The sequence below is a fragment of the Equus przewalskii genome, chromosome X (assembly GCF_037783145.1).
Source record: "Equus przewalskii isolate Varuska chromosome X, EquPr2, whole genome shotgun sequence".
NCBI lineage: Eukaryota > Metazoa > Chordata > Mammalia > Perissodactyla > Equidae > Equus > Equus przewalskii.
In genome coordinates this window covers 4,371,243-4,388,316 of record NC_091863.1, presented here as the reverse complement: position 1 = coordinate 4,388,316, position 17,074 = coordinate 4,371,243, and the positions used below count along the sequence as shown (strand labels likewise).

At 43.0% G+C, this 17,074-nt stretch overlaps 1 protein-coding gene across 6 annotated transcripts in view; it reads right to left on the bottom strand.

Annotated features, from left to right (window-relative positions):
* The window catches only part of STS (steroid sulfatase), a 183,628-nt gene that overhangs the window by 135,320 nt on the left and 31,234 nt on the right, over window positions 1-17,074 (bottom strand). For all 6 annotated transcript variants that reach the window (XM_070605434.1, XM_070605438.1, XM_070605436.1 and 3 more), the window contains exon 2: window positions 12,851-12,977. The gene's annotated coding sequence lies outside the window, so the exon portion shown is untranslated. The remainder of the gene's footprint in view (window positions 1-12,850; window positions 12,978-17,074) is intronic.

Here is a 17,074-nt window from a genome sequence, read left to right as displayed (position 1 = left end):
CCTTTTTTGGATTTTTCAGGAATGAGGGTTTTCCTGAGGATTTCCTGAAGAGGAGGTTTTGTGGCAATGAACTCCCTTAATTTTTGTTTATCTGGGAAAGTTTTTATTTCTCCATCATATTTGAAGGATATTTTCGCTGGGTAGAGAATTCTCGGCTGTAGGTTTTTGTCCTTCAGATTTTTGAATATATCATTCCACTCTCTTCTAGCCTGTAAAGTTTCTGCTGAGAAATCTGCTGATAGCCTGATGGGGGTTCCTTTGTAGGTTAGTTTCTTTTGCCTGGCTGTCCTTAATATTTTCTCCTTGTCGTTGACTTTTGCTAGCTTCACTACTATATGCCGTGGAGTTGGTCTTCTTGCATTGATAAAGTTTGGAGATCTATTGGCTTCTGTCACCTGAAGATCCATCTCCCTCACCAGATTTGGGAAGTTCTCAGCCATTATTTCTTTGAATAGGTTTTCTGCCCCTTTCTCCTTCTCTTCTCCCTCTGGTATACCTATAATCCTTACGTTGCATCTCCTAATTGTGTCTGATAATTCTCGGAGAGTTTCTTCATTTCTTTTAAGTCTTGCTTCTCTCTCCTCCTCTGCCTGCAACAATTCTATATTGCCATCTTCCAAATTGCTAATTCTTTCCTCCATATTATCGGCCCTACTGTTCAGAGCATCTAGATTTTTCTTAATCTCCTCTATTGTGTTCTTCATTTCCAGTATTTCTGTTTGGTTCTTCTTTATCGTATCAAACTCTTTTGTGACATAGCTCCTGAACTCGTTGAGTTGTCGGTCAGAATTCTCTCTTAACTCAGTGAGTATTTTAATGATGGCTGTTTTGAAGTCATCATCATTTAGGTTATATATCTCATTTTCTTTGGGATTGTTTTCTGTGTATTTGTTACTTTCTTTCTGTTCTGGAGATTTAATGTATTTTTTCATATTGCTTGATGATGTTGATTTGTGTCTCCGCATGGAGATAGAGTTTAGTTGCTCCTTTCACTTGTTTCAGCTGCTGCGGTGGGGGGAGCAGCTGTTTATACTTCACCAACCAGGAACCCTGTCCGTAGTTGCTAACTGGGCCTGGGCCCCTCTTCGTAGCCACAGTGGCCCTTTGGATTCCCTCCTCTGCCGTGGGGGCCGTCACGGGGGGCTTCAGGCTGCAGGTGCCTACTGTTGTTGCCCACCTAGATGCGCTCTCTCCTTGGGGTCTGCAACGGTGTTATGGGCTTTTCCAGCGGCCAGGGGTGGGATCACTTTTATTTGTCGCTCGGTTGCTGTCGGCACCCACCAAATCTCACTTGTCCTCTATGGGTCGCAGGAGAGCTATTGGCATCTTCTACAGTCTGTGGTTAGTACACCTAGCTATGCTGCTTTTGCCCTGGGGTCTTCCAGCCTTGTGGCTGGCGGCTGGGTGCCTTCTACTGGTGCTGTGCAGAGGCTTTCCCTAAGGCTTCTGTGAGCCTGTAGGGTTTCCCCCTAGGCTACTAAGCTGGGTCTCTGGAGCTCTCTCCAGCCCCAGTCCTCTCCGAGATCTCCGGCAATCCCTAGCCTCACCGGGTGGGCAACGGCAGCTGGGGGTCGCCCCGCCCTCTGGGCTTCTCTCCGGGCCTCTGCCGGGAGCTCTGAATGCTCAGCGTGGCCCCTCTGCTACCGGCAGACAGAGAGTTTTGTCTGCTGTCTGGCGGAGCTCCGGCGCTTCCCCTCCGGGTCGCCGGACCCGCCTTTGAAAGTTCCCCCGCCCCGGTCCTCTCCGAGATCTCCGGCAATCCCTAGTCCCACGGGGCGGGCAACGGCAGCTGGGGGACGCCCCGCCCTCTGGGCTTCTCTCCGGGCCTCTGCCGGGAGCCCTGAGTGCTCAGCGTGGCCCCTCTGCTACCGGCAGACAGAGAGTTTTGTCTGCTGCCTGGCGGAGCTCCGGCGCTTCCCCACCGGGTCGCCGGACCCGCCTTTGAAAGTTCCCCCGCCCCGGTCCTCTCCGAGATCTCCGGCAATCCCTAGTCCCACGGGGCGGGCAACGGCAGCTGGGGGACGCCCCGCCCTCTGGGCTTCTCTCCGGGCCTCTGCCGGGAGCCCTGAGTGCTCAGCGTGGCCCCTCTGCTACCGGCAGACAGAGAGTTTTGTCTGCTGCCTGGGGGAGCTCCGGCACTTCCCCTCCGGGTCGCCGATCCGGCCTTTGAAAGTTCCCCCGCCCCGGTCCTCTCCGAGATCTCCGGCAATCCCTAGTCCCACGGGGCGGGCAACGGCAGCTGGGGGTCGCCCCGCCCTCTGGGCTTCTGTCCGGGCCTCTGCCGGGAGCCCTGAGTGCTCAGCGTGGCCCCTCTGCTACCGGCGGACAGAGAGTTTTGTCTGCTGCCTGGCGGAGCTCCGGCGCTTCCCCACCGGGTCGCCGGACCCGCCTTTGAAAGTTCCCCCGCCCCGGTCCTCTCCGAGATCTCCGGCAATCCCTAGTCCCACGGGGCGGGCAACGGCAGCTGGGAGACCTCCGTGCCCTCCGTGTCTCTCTCTGGGACCCTCCGGGCGCCCCGAGCACCAGGCCGGGTCTCCCCGCCAATGGCGGGGAGAGACTCTCCCCGCGGGCTCAGGTGTGCAACTCCAAAGTTTCCCTCTGCGTTTAGGAGTAATTGCGGGGGGTTTAAGTAGGGTTCTGGTCACCTGTTTCCACCGTCGCTCCTCTGTTGTGTTCTCGCTCCTGCCCTAGATGTGTGTGGATCCTCTGGGGGCGTCCGTTGGAAGAAAGCCGCTTGCGGGTACTAGGCTGCCCGTCGGGGTCGGAGAGTTTTCACCTATTTCCACATCCTCCCGGAGGAAAGTCCGTCCGCCTTCCGATGTATAGTCGCGTGGGTGTCTCAGACGTCCTGAGATGCTGTCTGGATATCCTTTGTCAAGCGATAAGTGTCCAAATAATTGTAGACTCGAAGGGCGAGAGACAAAGAGGACTACTCACGGCACCATCTTGCACTTTTCTCTGTTCTACTTATTTTTATAACCAGAAAAAAAAAGCCTACAAAGTACAGTTTAATCATATTGTCTTTCTGCTGATGGAGACAGTGTCACAGTAAATTTACAAAACTTCTTGAATATGATAATTTGTACTAACAGAAATAAAAAGAAAATGAACCTGGGCTTCCAGTTGGCCTGAAGAGACCCTAATTTAGACAAATCCAATTTGATGAGCTCTGATTTTTAAATAATGACGTTCTGTCAAATACTGTGCAGCTGGCCCTTGTCACATAATCAAGAAAGAAAATAAGATTCCCTTTTTAGAGAAATCTTTTTGAGTCCTTATTCTTTAAGCAGAAGCACATGGTAAATGCTTAATAAATACTTGTTGCAGAGAATTGAATTAACACAGATTTCTAATCTCTCCTTTTTTTCCTCGTGGAAGAAAGCTCTGATTCAATACCCTAGCCTCTGAAAATGCAGCAGCAAACATTCCAGAGGTCTGAAGCCTGGCATCTGGCAGGCCTCTGGAAACTTCACCCCTAGTTAACAAGCTCCATTTCTTTACTACACTCTTTTTGGTACGTTTAGCTGGAAGAAAAGAAAATGACCACCAGGGTGTCTGATGACAAGAGAGAGAGTAACAGGTAGAACGATCATTTCCAACTGAGAGCACTATGGATCTCAGAGAGGAAGCGAACAATGCGACCCTGGTGGTCCGGATTTCAGGGGTCCGTCCTAGCCAGGGACACTGAAGGCCTTTAGCCTGAGGAGGGCTCACATTCCAGGCTCAAAAGTTTTGTCCTTTCTTACATTACATCATAGGTGGTTCCGTGTCACTGAAACCCATATAGCAGGACAGGGGCATTTAAATCAATGTTCTAAGACAAACAGATCAAACCTCCAGCGCAGTTCGCTAAAGCAGCGTGGGACCCCCCAAAAACAGTAGCCCCCCTTATCCACAGGGGACACGTTCCAAGACCCCCAGTGGATGCCTGAAACCATGGATAGTACCAAACCCTATATAGATCATGTTTTTTCCTATATATACATACCCATGATAACGTTTAATTTATAAATTAGACACAGAGATGAACAAGAACTAATAATAAAATAGAACAATTATAACAATATACTGTAATAAAACTTCCTGTAGATCTTAAAAGTCTCAGAATTTGATTTTTTTTTCTTATTAAGTGGAGAACTTTCACTTTTTCACCTAAAGAAAGCAGTTTAGGCTTCTCTTTGGCATATGGGAATTGCCAGCATCACTACTCTGCACTTTGGGCCCATTATTAGGTAAAATAAGGGTGACTGGAACACAAGCACTGGATCCTGCGACAGTCAATCTGATAACCGAGATGGCTACTAAGTGCCTCGCGGGCGGGTGGCCTCTACAGCGTGGATGCGCTGGACAAAGGGCTGAGTTTTGTCCCCGGTGAGATGGAGCTGGACAGTGAGAGATGTCATCGAGCTACTCAGGACGGCGCGCAATTTAAAACTTATCAATTGTTTATTTCTGGAATTTTCCATTTAATGTTTTCAGACTGTTGACTGCAGGTAACTGAAACTGTGGAAAGCGGAACCAGGGATAAGAGGGACTACCGTACATGAAAACCATGACATACCAGCAACTCTCGGTCAGATCGTTATTGAGAAGAAAGCATTTGTAGAGTAATATAGATGTGATCAAAGGGCATCACTCCCCCAGCACAACCAGAAAGGAGGCGGGATGTAAAGTGAAATCTTTCTCAACACAGGAAGAGCCTGACGACTTGTCTCTGTACTTATAACAATGACTCATTAACCCTAACTGCCAAAAAGGAAAAAAGAAAGTCTGGGTAAGTGTGTGTGAGAGAGAAAGAGAGAGCCTAAGAATAAACACAAAACTGGTTTGGGTTTTCATGTTGAGAATGTTCTTAAAGGACATTCTTTGTTGTTGACTCAGATCATTTCACCATAAACAAGTCCCTTCGAAAACATTTTCAACATGGAAACCACAAGAGCACAGAAACAGAAAATAATATATATATCTATCTATATAGATACACGCATGTGCGTGTATAAAACCCATAGGTGGTTGTATATATGGCTTCCTTCAAACTGTGGGTGGCAAAGCAAAGTGCATGTGAATGACAGCTTCCATCATGGAGCGTGGGGGATGAGGGGCACCTGGTGTAGCTTGTGGGTGATGAGGGGAAAAAGGGCAAAGTGGTTGAAAAAATGAGAGTCCAAGAGGTGCTGAGCTGTGATCAGGTATGTCTAATGGGCTGCAAAAGCTGATGGGACTTCAGTTCTTGGTGTGAGTCCACGGAAGTTTGCACTACCAGACTGAGTACTGGGGAAATGTGTTAAGCATGGCACTAGGGTATCCATTTTTGTTCTTGGAGACTCATTCCCACCACTCAATAAACAAACAAAAATTCATCCTGCCTCCTTCCTCTCCCCCTCACCCACCTCATTATTTGTGCTTGACCCAACAAATGTCCAAAGACAGCAGGAGAAAGAAGGGAAGCGATTTCATTGCTTTTAGGATGCAGCCTCATCCCATTCTACTCATTCTGCCTCTCGAAATGAGAATGTGAGGATATTAATTACATCAATAAGGTAGGGAAAGCTGACGGTTTTTTTATGTCACAGACATCATAAGATGATCCGAGATATGAGAGGCTAGAGTTATTGTATAGAATTTCAAAATTTCCTCCACGTCTGATAGAAAATCTTCTTAAGGGAATTACATCATAGATATTGAATGCTGTCTAATATTACAAGAGAACAGACAACAAAAAATATTACTTAAATAATATTTTCAAATTATTAAGAAGAAAACTAGAGACTGGAGATTAATCCAGTTCTTGTCATTCCTAATGAAGATGACCTAGAATAATATTTCAAGTAGACTAAAGGCCAGTGTTATCCAAAGAAATACTGAAGTTCAAAAAGTTCTCTCATACTTCAAATGTGTGGTTTCTGAATAGGATCTCAAAATTACTTTTAGTTATCAGTATGATATTCGGTATTATTAAATTTGCTTAACACACTTATCTTTTGCACTTGTATGGCAATGTCTCCAAAAGCTAAGAATGTTATTAGCCAATTTCCTATTTCTAGCAAAGAGAAATGTCCTTTAAAGGTAAATTTATTCTGGAGTTGATGTTTTTGTTTTTTGTTTTTTTTCTCAGAATAACTAGTCTGATGCTTATTTTAAACAGCAAAGAGCATAAGTAACTAATCAAGGAAATGGCGTCTGACTCATTATTGTAAATTTACTTTTAGCTATGCACTTGGTCAACCCCCCTCCAAATATGACATCTTGAAACAAATAAACCTGACAGATAAATAAAATCAACTGGTTCCCCATTCATCTAGTATGAAACATTATACAATTAAATGCTCTCAGCAAACTCCTGCAGGATCTGGAAACACACTGCAAAACTCTAAGGGCTCCTGGAGACCAAAGAACAGTTCTAAAAATGTGGAATTCAAAGAAAACCTATGTTTTAAGTTATGAAAGCATGGCATTAGGAAAACATGATATTCAATGGTAAATTTCCATTATATCATCAACTCAGAGTCGATTTTAATAAAAATAGAGATATACCGTAGTATATGTTAACAGAAATATACCAACCACTCCTCATCAACTGATAATCATCTTAAAATTAGAAGGCTGTGCCCCTAATTTTATAAAATCGATCTAATTGCAGACATTTTATTACTGTCTTCCAACATTTTACATGGAAACGATGAAGAATTTGAAGTTGTGGTATAGACTATTTCCTGATTTACTTCAGATAATATCATATTTTATACTTGAAACTATATAGTAGACTATCTTGCCATAGAAGTCACTCCTAAAATGGAGAGTTTAACATGAGCTTCATAAGAAAAAAAACATCATAAACAGAACACTTCACATGCAGCATAGATTAAGGGGCTGCTACACATCTTTAATTATTGTGAGCAAAATAACTAAAGCACACGCAGTGGAATATGGTAGAGAATACACGGATCTTAGCGAAAATTTTGTTTCTGTCTAAAAGGAAAAAAAATTACTTGTTTCTTCCAGGAATCAGATGCTTTTGCTCTCTTCCAGAATCCTGGAGTGGTTAATTAGAGATAATCTTTAACAGATACTAGGCTTCATCATATTTGGCAAAGAGGAAGATTGAGAAACTCTGGATAGAGTTAAAGATCATTCTTTACATTGGTACAAGTTAGAGGCCAAATCATATCAGAAAGGTGATATTTTTTTTTTGCATGTAACCTTCTTATTTGATTGAAATCCAAGGAGTATCATTTAACATCAATATTAATATGACATTGGCACCATTTTTTTCATTTATGTATTCAACAATTATTTACTAAATATGTGCAAGGCACTATGCATTGCTGGAATATAGTGGGGAGTATTGTATGGTTCCTGTACTCATAGAGCTTGCAATACTTTTCGAAAGATAGGCATGATTCAAATAATCAATATTGGACAAATAATCACATAAAGAGTGGAGTGAAATTGCAAACAGGACAAGAGTGTGTGGCGCGTGGAGTGGGCATTATCTAGCTGGAGGCCAAGTGCCAGGAGAAGTTGGCTTGTGTGGAGGTCTTGAGAAAGAAGAGTACCTAGGCGGCAGGAGAGGTGTAGTAAGACAACGTGCCTGTGGGGGAGAGGGAAGGCAAGGGGGAGCCGGATGCTTGGGGGATAGGAAGGTTGGAAGGAGCCCAACAATGCAGACCCTCCCAGCCCTGGTTCCAGAATTCCATCTTCCATCTAATATGGAGCCATTGGAGACCTCTAACAGGCCCACTGGCAGGATCAGGCCTGGGTTTTGAGATGATGCCTCTGGCTGTTGGTGGTAGGAGAGGCCTTGAGGGATGCAGACAGACCACTGAAGGCCAGGGTACTGGACACTTGTGAGATGAAGATGGCTCAGCCCAAGGTGTGCCAGGTACAAATGAAAGGCAAGAGACACTTGAGAGGCAAATGCAAGGAGCCTTTGGCTCTTTTTACATTAGAGATCTTTGAGCCTAAATTAATGTCTTCCAAGACAATCCATGTGTGTCTTTATTATTGTGAATCTTTATGGCTAGAAAGTAATGCTACTAGGGCTGGCCCGGTGGAGCAGCGGTTAAGTGCGCACATTCTGCTTCAGCGGCCTGGGGTTCGCCAGTTCAGATCCAGGATGTGGACATAGCACCGCTTGTCAAGCCATGCTGTGGTAGGTGTCCCATATATAAAGTAGAGGAAGATGGGCATGGATGTTAGCTCAGGCCAGGCTTCCTCAGCAAAAAGAGGGGGATTGGCAGCAGTTAGCTCAGGGCTAATCTTCCTCAAGGAAAAAAAAAAAAGCCATGCTACTAAAGAAACTGTGGCTAAGATACAGCTGAGGCCATGGGTAGACCCATCTAATCTTTATGTAAATAACTGAACATCTTTTTTTCAGTGTTGTCTTCAGTTATAAAAGAGGACAAGTAGAGAAATCAACATTTGCCATTGTTGTTAGTGACAGGATCTTCTGTCCATAAGAAAGTCCAATATAGATGAAAATCAATGTTACTTTGCTAGAAGAAGTGGGTTGGATCAACTCAGAAGACCACTCCCCACAGGCCGGAGGGGGCTCCCAGTAGCAGTCTGAGGAGCGCTTAGGGTTCCAATGGGAACAGTTTGTCAAGCACTGCATATCAGATCTGATGTTCTAAATGTTTCCACTGGAATGGATGTAAAGATCGCAAATTAAGTGTTTGGCTGGATTGTGTTTGTAGATGTCTTCATATAAATGGAATGCTTTGTTACTTAGGTATTTTTACATGCTATTTTTCAAAATTTAGAGCAAAATCATTGCTCAAAATTCTGAAGCCACGGAGTGCTTATAAAGAAGGGGCAACACAGGCTTTGTTAGTCCTGCTCTAATGCAGAGATTCCCAGGTCCACAGCAACTGAGTTAACCCTGCTTTGGCAAACTATGCAGAGACAAACACAGAATGGCAGGTATGAACCAGCCCACTGTTTATATAAATCCTGAGACAGCTCCTGCAATTGTATTCAGTAGCGATTAAACCATCAAGGCAACCCCGTCTCAGGTAAAAGAAAGTAGGAGTTGGGAAGGTTTGGAAGGTGGCACAGGAATTACCAAAGACAAGTTCTGAATGTACCTGTCAACAAGAGTCTACTGTGTGGTGAATACCGCACAAAGAAGCCACATGGAAAAAGCAAGATGACAGGCTCCACAGTTATTTTGTAAATACAACCCAACAAAGAAACAGGGATTCATCATCTTTAGAGTCACAGAGGAAGTTTTGCAAAGTATAGGCCACACGATCTGGTGATCCACCAAAAATGGGACTAGATGATGATGAGCACCATGGCCAGCACAGGAATCCCTGATTCAGACAAAGGAGGGCACACAACACGTGCCTCTTATGAATTGGTTCCATACTAAATTTTAAAAATGAAATCAGTGGAACTAAAACATCTCCTCAAACACGAGAAGCAAAATAAATCTTCATACATATTTTTTCCAAAACGTTTTTTTGAAAATTTTCAAACTTACAAAATAGTTGAAAGAATAAAAAATAAACACAGGTATACTCCTTCACTTAGGTTTACTATCTGTTTACATTTTGCCATATTTGCTTGCTTTCTTTCTCTGTCTTTCTATATGTGTACACATGTGTGTATATACATACACATGCAGATATATTTTTTCTACATCAGAAGATTAAGAAAGGCAAGGAAAATATCTGTATTTGTGTATCATGATGTTTCACAGCAAGTGATTATGACAGATTATGTGATTATGACACTTCGCCGTCTAAATACTTTGGCATGGGTCTCCTAGAATAAAGACATTTTCCTTCATACACACAATACCATAATAACAACTGTGAAGACTAACACTGATTCAATCAACTCACCTTCTGGACAGTCCTCAAATAATTACACCACTTGGTTCTTTTTTCCAATCCAGGACCCATTCAAGGTTCAGGTATTGTTATGTTTCTTAGTCTTTTAAAATCTGGAACAGTCCCCCGACCTTTCTTGGTTTTCCACAACACTGACTTTTGGGGAAGAATCCAGGTCAATCATCCTATCAATGTGGTACACTCTGGATCAGTCTGTTTATTTCCTTGTGAACAGATTCACGTTGAGTCTTTTTGGCAAGGGCATCACACAGGTTTATTTGTGTCCTTCTTTTTGCCTCATTTTAGGAGGTCCATCACACCAAGGTGTCCCATTATTAACGATCTCGTGGTTTGGAGTACAACCTCCAGATTGCTCCATTTTTCTCTCACAATTTACCTCTTAATGAACCTTCTCTCATTCATTTTATTTGAGACACACAGCACAGTCACTATAAATTCTTTGGTAGAAGTTATCTTGACTAAAAATGTGCTTATTATTGTATCTGCTGCTGTAAAATATCCTTATTAAGGATTTACAGTCCACTTGCAAAACATTTTATCATCATCAAAGGATTAAAAAAAAATTACTGACTATCCTAGTGTACATTTTAAGCAGAACGAGCCAACAGCCTGCTGGCAGTTCTCGTCAAATAAAATTACATCTGATAAAATTTCCTTTTTTTCCTTTCTTTATTTCAAAAGAAAACTTTATTTTAATATCACTAAACCTTTTTTTCGGATGGGAACAAATCAGAAATACCAGAGACAAGATAAAAGTATTTTCTTGATTATCACCAAAGTCTTCATCCACTTAAGGAGAGGGAAAGAGTTTAATATGCCGTATTCAAGAATCGTGAATTCTGACTGTGAAGTACATTGAAATACCCCATGAGGACGGCTTTATGTTGGTAAGATATAATGGATATTGTTATTAGGTATTTAGGAACAGATATTTTAGTCCCCACTGAAGACTCGCACTTTACATCAGAACATTAAGAAAGGATAATGAATGCGGTATTAGTTTATCATGAATTAATCATGAGCCTTTTCAGCCACATACTTTTAATTAGCCACTGAGTCTGTCAATTTTTTCTGAGCTTTTCTAACTGGATCCAAGGAATGTCAATCTCCCCTCTAGACTAAAATGACAAAAAAGAAAAAGTACTGAAAGCCTTTCCCTGCAAAATGTATAGTTGTTTTCCAGAGGAATAAAAATAAAACTCTACTTAGCAGGTGCTTACGGCTTTGAAAGCTGGGTCAGAAATCAAAGCCGGCTCTGGCATTAACAACAACTTTAGAAAATAAATTATTCTTTAAAACCGCCCAAAAGTTTGTTTCTGAAACAGAGAAAAGGAACACACGATCCTTTTAAAGAACAAATTACAGAAATCACAATAGAAAATGAATCTGTTAAGCTGCTCAGCATTAAGAACGAGTACAAGCTGAGGCTTTAGCCTCCATGGATGTCTCCTCCAGTATGAGAAGCCTCTGCTGTGCGGTTTAAATTTAATAGAAAAAAAATCCTAAAAGGTCATTGTCTTTTTGTTCTCTTTAATTCTTATTCTAACTCAGATACTGCAAAGTGAAAGACCATTGAATATTCTAGGAAGAAAGAGAAGATTAAGTTCAAGTCTCTTGTTCCATAGAGCAGGGTTTCCCAACCTCAGCACTATTGACATTTGGGGCTGGATAAATCTTTGTCGTGGGGCTGTGCTGTGCATTGCAGGATATTTAGAAGCATCCCTCTAACCATGAGATGCCAGTAGCAAAGCCCCTCCAAAGTTATGAAACCAAAAATGCCTTGAGACTTTGCCAAATTCCCCCTGAAGGGTGAAATCTCCTTAAATTGTCATCAGTAACCCAAGAGTCCAAAGCTGCATTTTAAAGACCATTAAATCTTCCCGCACCCTCGTCTCAGTTCCCATCACCTTGGCTGGCAGGATCATCCAGGTATTCATTATATTTGTCCCCAAACAAAGGTCATCCCTTACTTTTCATAACCACTTATGACCTGTCCTTTTCATCTCCATTTTACAGAGCAGAGAGGTTAATCAGCTTCCTGAGAACATGAGGCCAGCCCATGGTGAGCTGGGATCCAGTGCCCGGGTCTCTCTGACTCCACAACACAGTTCCATCTTTGGGAGTCTTTCCATACCAATGGGAACCAATGTCTTCTTTAAAAGCATCTCTGTGCCCCTACCTCTGAGCCTGTTGCTACAGGAGGACAGTGACATGATCTGAATGCCACACAGTGCCCACGATGACATCACAATAGCAGAATGTCATAAAGATGCAGCCCCTGTCTGAGAGAAGCTTGTATAACAGGGATTCTCACCTTCAAGGGCTTTTAAAACTGTTTCCTTCATCCTATCCCCAAGAACACCATACACAACTCACCTCCACCAGGGGAAGGCGCTCTTGCTACAGGAAGGGAACTGCTCTGTCCCTCATCACACTCACCTCCACCAGGGGGAGGCGCTCTTCCTGCAGGAAGGGAGCTGCTCTGTCCCTCAGGTATTGAAGCAGAAAAGCAGTTGAGGTCAACGGGCACATGAGGAGCCTTCCCACTGTGCTAGGAGTTTGTAGCTTTGTTGATTCAGCTAGAGCCACCTCAGAGGTCCAGGACGTGGATTAGACCATTCATAAAATCCCACCCCGACATTTTCCACGACTTCTCACATTACGTGCCATCTGCTTTTGCTTATTAGGCAGTGTGTACTGCCCGCATTTGCCCAGTACAGCTTTTCTCCAGGAAAATGTCTACCCCTACTGATGCTCCCTTTTGGCAAAGTGACCTTTTGTTGGAAAGTCCTTTCTGAAGGAAAGGAATAGCAGGGCAGCTCCAAATTCACGTTATCCTGCAATATCGGAATCTTCTGAAACACCATGATAAAGGTCACTAAACACTCATATTTGACTCAGTCAACATGGTCAGCGTGAGGTAAATGTCTTGTGAATAGGCATTGATATTTTCAGAGTGAAATGAAAACAAGGCAGGCGTTTCTTATACTTACACTGGTAACAACTGAAGACAGTCTTGGGTGATTGTCCTCAGAAAATCTTGTTATCAAGATCACCATATGCAGGTCCAACGATGTGAGTGGCTCTCAGCAGAGATGAACAGGGAGCATCAGGCTCATCCTGCAAATTCATTCAAAACAAGAATCATATACTGAATAACCACATGCTGAAATACTTAAATGAAATTAGCTCTTTCTTGCCTAGAGGATTCCTCTGCCTGCATGTTTCTTCTTTCCACTCTGCCTAACTCCTAGTCATCCACATGTCTCAGCTGACCAGCCACCTCCTCAGAGAAGCCCCCCCTGATTATTTCATATAAATCAGGTTCCCCCATTGTTGACTCTCATAGCACCTTCTTTTCCCTTGATAGTAGTTATCACTATTTGCTATAATAGATTTATTTGGTTTCTTTTTGTTTGATATCTGTCCTTCCCACAAGCTCTAAGGATCAAGAGGGCAAATGCCATTTGTTTGCCATAGCAAGCTCTCAATAAATATTTTCTGAACAGAACCGGGGTTGCAGACTATGGGGCATGGGACTGTCCACCCATTTTTTTTTTTTTTTGGTGAGTCACATTGGCCCTGAGCTAACATCCGTTGCCTGTCTTCCTCTTTTTGCTTGAGGAAGATTGTCCTTGAGCTAACATCTGTGCAAATCTTCCTCTATTTTGTATGTGGGACACCACCACATGGCTTGATGAGTGGTGTGTAGACCCACACCTGGGATCTGAACCCATGAACCCCTGGGCCACTGAGGCAGAGCACGTGAACTTAACCACTACGCCACCAGGCTGGCCCCTGCACATTTGTTTTTGTAGCCATTAGAATTTTTAAGTAGTTAACAAAACAATATTTTGTGATATGTGAAAAGTATATGAAATTTCTATTTCAGTGTCCATAAACAAAGCATACTGGAACACAGCTACATCTATTCATTTACTTATTATCTATGGTTGATTCCATGCTGCAGCGTCAGAGTTCAGCAGTTGCAACACAGATTGTACCAAAAAGCTGAAAATGCTTACTATCTGGCCCTTTACAGAAAAAGCCCTACACATGAATTGAAAATGATCTCAGAAGAAAGCCGAACAGATGGCTCTGAACCTATTGAAGAATATATATTTTTCAGTTGTTGACATTTAGATAAAAAGTAGCATATGCCTTGAAACAATTTATTAATGTATAAATCTACTGTTTATACTTTTAAAATATGACATATAATCCCAATTGGTAAATAATATTCACAAGAGAACACCACATTAGAGGGAAATTACGATTCTATAGATTTTTATAAATGTGAATCTTGCTTTAGTGAAGTTAAGCTCCCAGCAACAATCTCTTAGGTTCAATCAGTGTCCCAGAAATGTTATTTTTCCCCCAGAGACGGCATTTGAAACTGTAATCAATCTTCCAGCACAGCTTTTCATGTTAGGTTCTTGTTGACATGGAATGGTGTGCTGTCAACACTGATCCCTAACCTCCCGCTGCAGGAACAACGGCACCACCAGGCAGGGGCATCTCTTCCACCCGTTCACCGTGACAGTATTTGGCAAGACTCAGATCGTATTGACGTGGATTTGAACAACTGGGCAACTCCCCTTTCAGGGCAGGAAAGATCCAAATCATCATTTTCCTTTCTCTTGCCTATACCTTTTATTTTCAGAAACAGATTTTAAGATATCAGCATGGAAGCCCTTTGACCCATATTTGATGCTTTGTGCTCACTACTCCTAGTAAGTAATGAAGAAGAAGAAACACATCTAAAGGGATTAAGTCATAATGCCTACAACAGTGATATTGCCACAAGGGATGATACCTGCAGAAGGAAAACAGCACAAAGGAAAATCTAGAGGCCCATGCTCAGAGGACATTTTTCAAAATCCTATTAGAGTGGTTCTCGCCCAACAGTGATTTTGCCCCACAGGTGTCATTAGGCAACGTCTAGAGACATTTTTGGTCCTCACAATTGGGTGGGTACTACTGGCATCCAGTGGGGAGTGGCCAGGGATACTGCTTCATCTCCTGTGATGCACAGGACAGACCCCTCCACAAAGAACCATCCATCCCAGTCCTTCACAACAAAGAATGAGTTGGTCTCAAATGTCAGTAGTACCAAGGTTTAGACACTGTGCATTAGACTGTTGGTTTAATAACCATTAAAGTGGGTCAGATCACAGAGACAGGCAAATAAGCTGGGGGGTGGGGGGCTCACATCCAGTTCAAACCATTATACACAGCAACTATGTATGGCAGTTCTGCCATCAATATTACAAGTTATGTGAAAATAAGTCTCTTTAGACAAAATTTATAATACAAATTACAGTCACAGAACAAGACGAGTGAAACAGATCAAGAGGTCACATCTGCTTTATTATTAAGAACTTACATTCTGATTAGTTCGTGAGTTAAAAAATAACAAGCATGCCTCATTACCCCTTCCAGTCTATGTTTATCTATAATCTTCCTAACTGTCATTTACTTGGTCATTTTTTTCCTCATTCTCATCCCCACTCTCATTCCCTCTCCAATGAGGTTTCAGTCATACAGTGCTGAAAACAATAGTGACCTAGGATGGAGTTAGTGTCCACCATCCCTTGTCCTTGACTCTGAGACACAACAATCCCTGGGAGCCAAAAGACTTTTGTCATTTGGTGACTTGGTAAAGACATGGTAAGGCAAGTTGTTGAAATTCGACTGACTGGTTTGCCATAGGGTGACCAATTGTCCCAGTTTGTCCGGGACTGAGGAGTTCCAGGTTTCAAACTGTGACAGTCCTAGGCAAACTTGGATGAACTGATCACCCACTTACTCGTGAAAATTTGCAGAATATTCCACAGAGAAGTGAATACTGATGGCAAGTGTGAATATTCAGAAGAATGGCTGAAGGAATTTAAGAAGCTTTATGGAAATCCAGGGTGAAAAACATCTTCTGAACATGAAGGAGGAGGATATGGTGTTGAGGAATTTGCAAAGAGAACATCCTTGGTGGATGCTGTAGTGTGAGCACAGATGTCAAGTGAGGACTGAGGTCTCCTTCCCCCCAGCCGCAGGTCGGGTCAATGGCTGACGGTGCTTAGTCTGTCTTTGGGAATTGCCCTCAGCCAAAGAAAGCTACCTTTCCCAAGGTGACATCATCTACCCCTGTGATAGCCCAAAGATCATCTACTCCTGTGGTAGCCCAAAGACAATGTGTGGTACCCAAAGATGCACCCTCCTTGCCTCAAAGCGGAGCAATTATGAGGGACCATCATGGCTCCAGAGCTCCCTCTCAAAGGGCTGAGGTTCTTTGTTGTGATAGCATGACAGAGCAACTCCTCCCTCTGCCTCATCCTCCCTTCCTGACTCCCCACAAGTGTTGATGCTGAGAATTCTCCCCCCAAAAACCCTCCTGAACACAGATCTTGTCCCAGAATCTATTTCCTGGTGTTCAGCATAAGACAATAGATGACAAAAACTTCAGTCCTGAATACAAATACAATGCTGATCAAACAGCCCCATCTTGCCAGGAAGCTGTGATCTTAGAGAAACCCTAACAGACAATTGAAGAGAGGTCCTCAGGCTCAGCTTGATGGTCCTTGGGTGTGTCAACGCTTTGGACAAAGGAAGATAGCCTGGTCAGCAATTGGAAAAAACCAACGTCCAAGATGATAGAAATGTGAACTCAATTTACCTATCTATCATTATGCAAATAAGAAGGATCTTCTTAGGAATATTTTCTGAGTAGTCTAATAACAGCATACCAAAGCAGGAAATCTAGGCTAGAAGAACACTCTCATATAATACAGTTTCTGGCGTGCCCTCCCACACACTGTTGTGAAATGTAATGCTTTAGGTACTTACTTGTTCCTCAGCATGAAATCTATAATATGGCCTTTTGACTCAGGAATTGTGTATTCCAGGAAGAGCAGATAAACATTTCCTTACCATATCCTCATTGATAAGTATGAGGATAATAGTGGTGGCAATGACAATAGAATTGTGAACAATAGTGGGGAAAAAATCCCACAGAACAAGAGCTGGCAAACTGACCTGCCAAACCCAGCCCACCACCTGTTTTTGTAAATATAGCATTATTGGAACACAGCCATGTCTATCCCTTAACATATCGACAGCAGCTACTCATGCACTGCAATCGCAGCATGGACATACGATCTGCTAAGTCAGCAATATTTACCAGGTGGCCTGATGCAGAAAATGTTCACAAACCCCCAACCTAG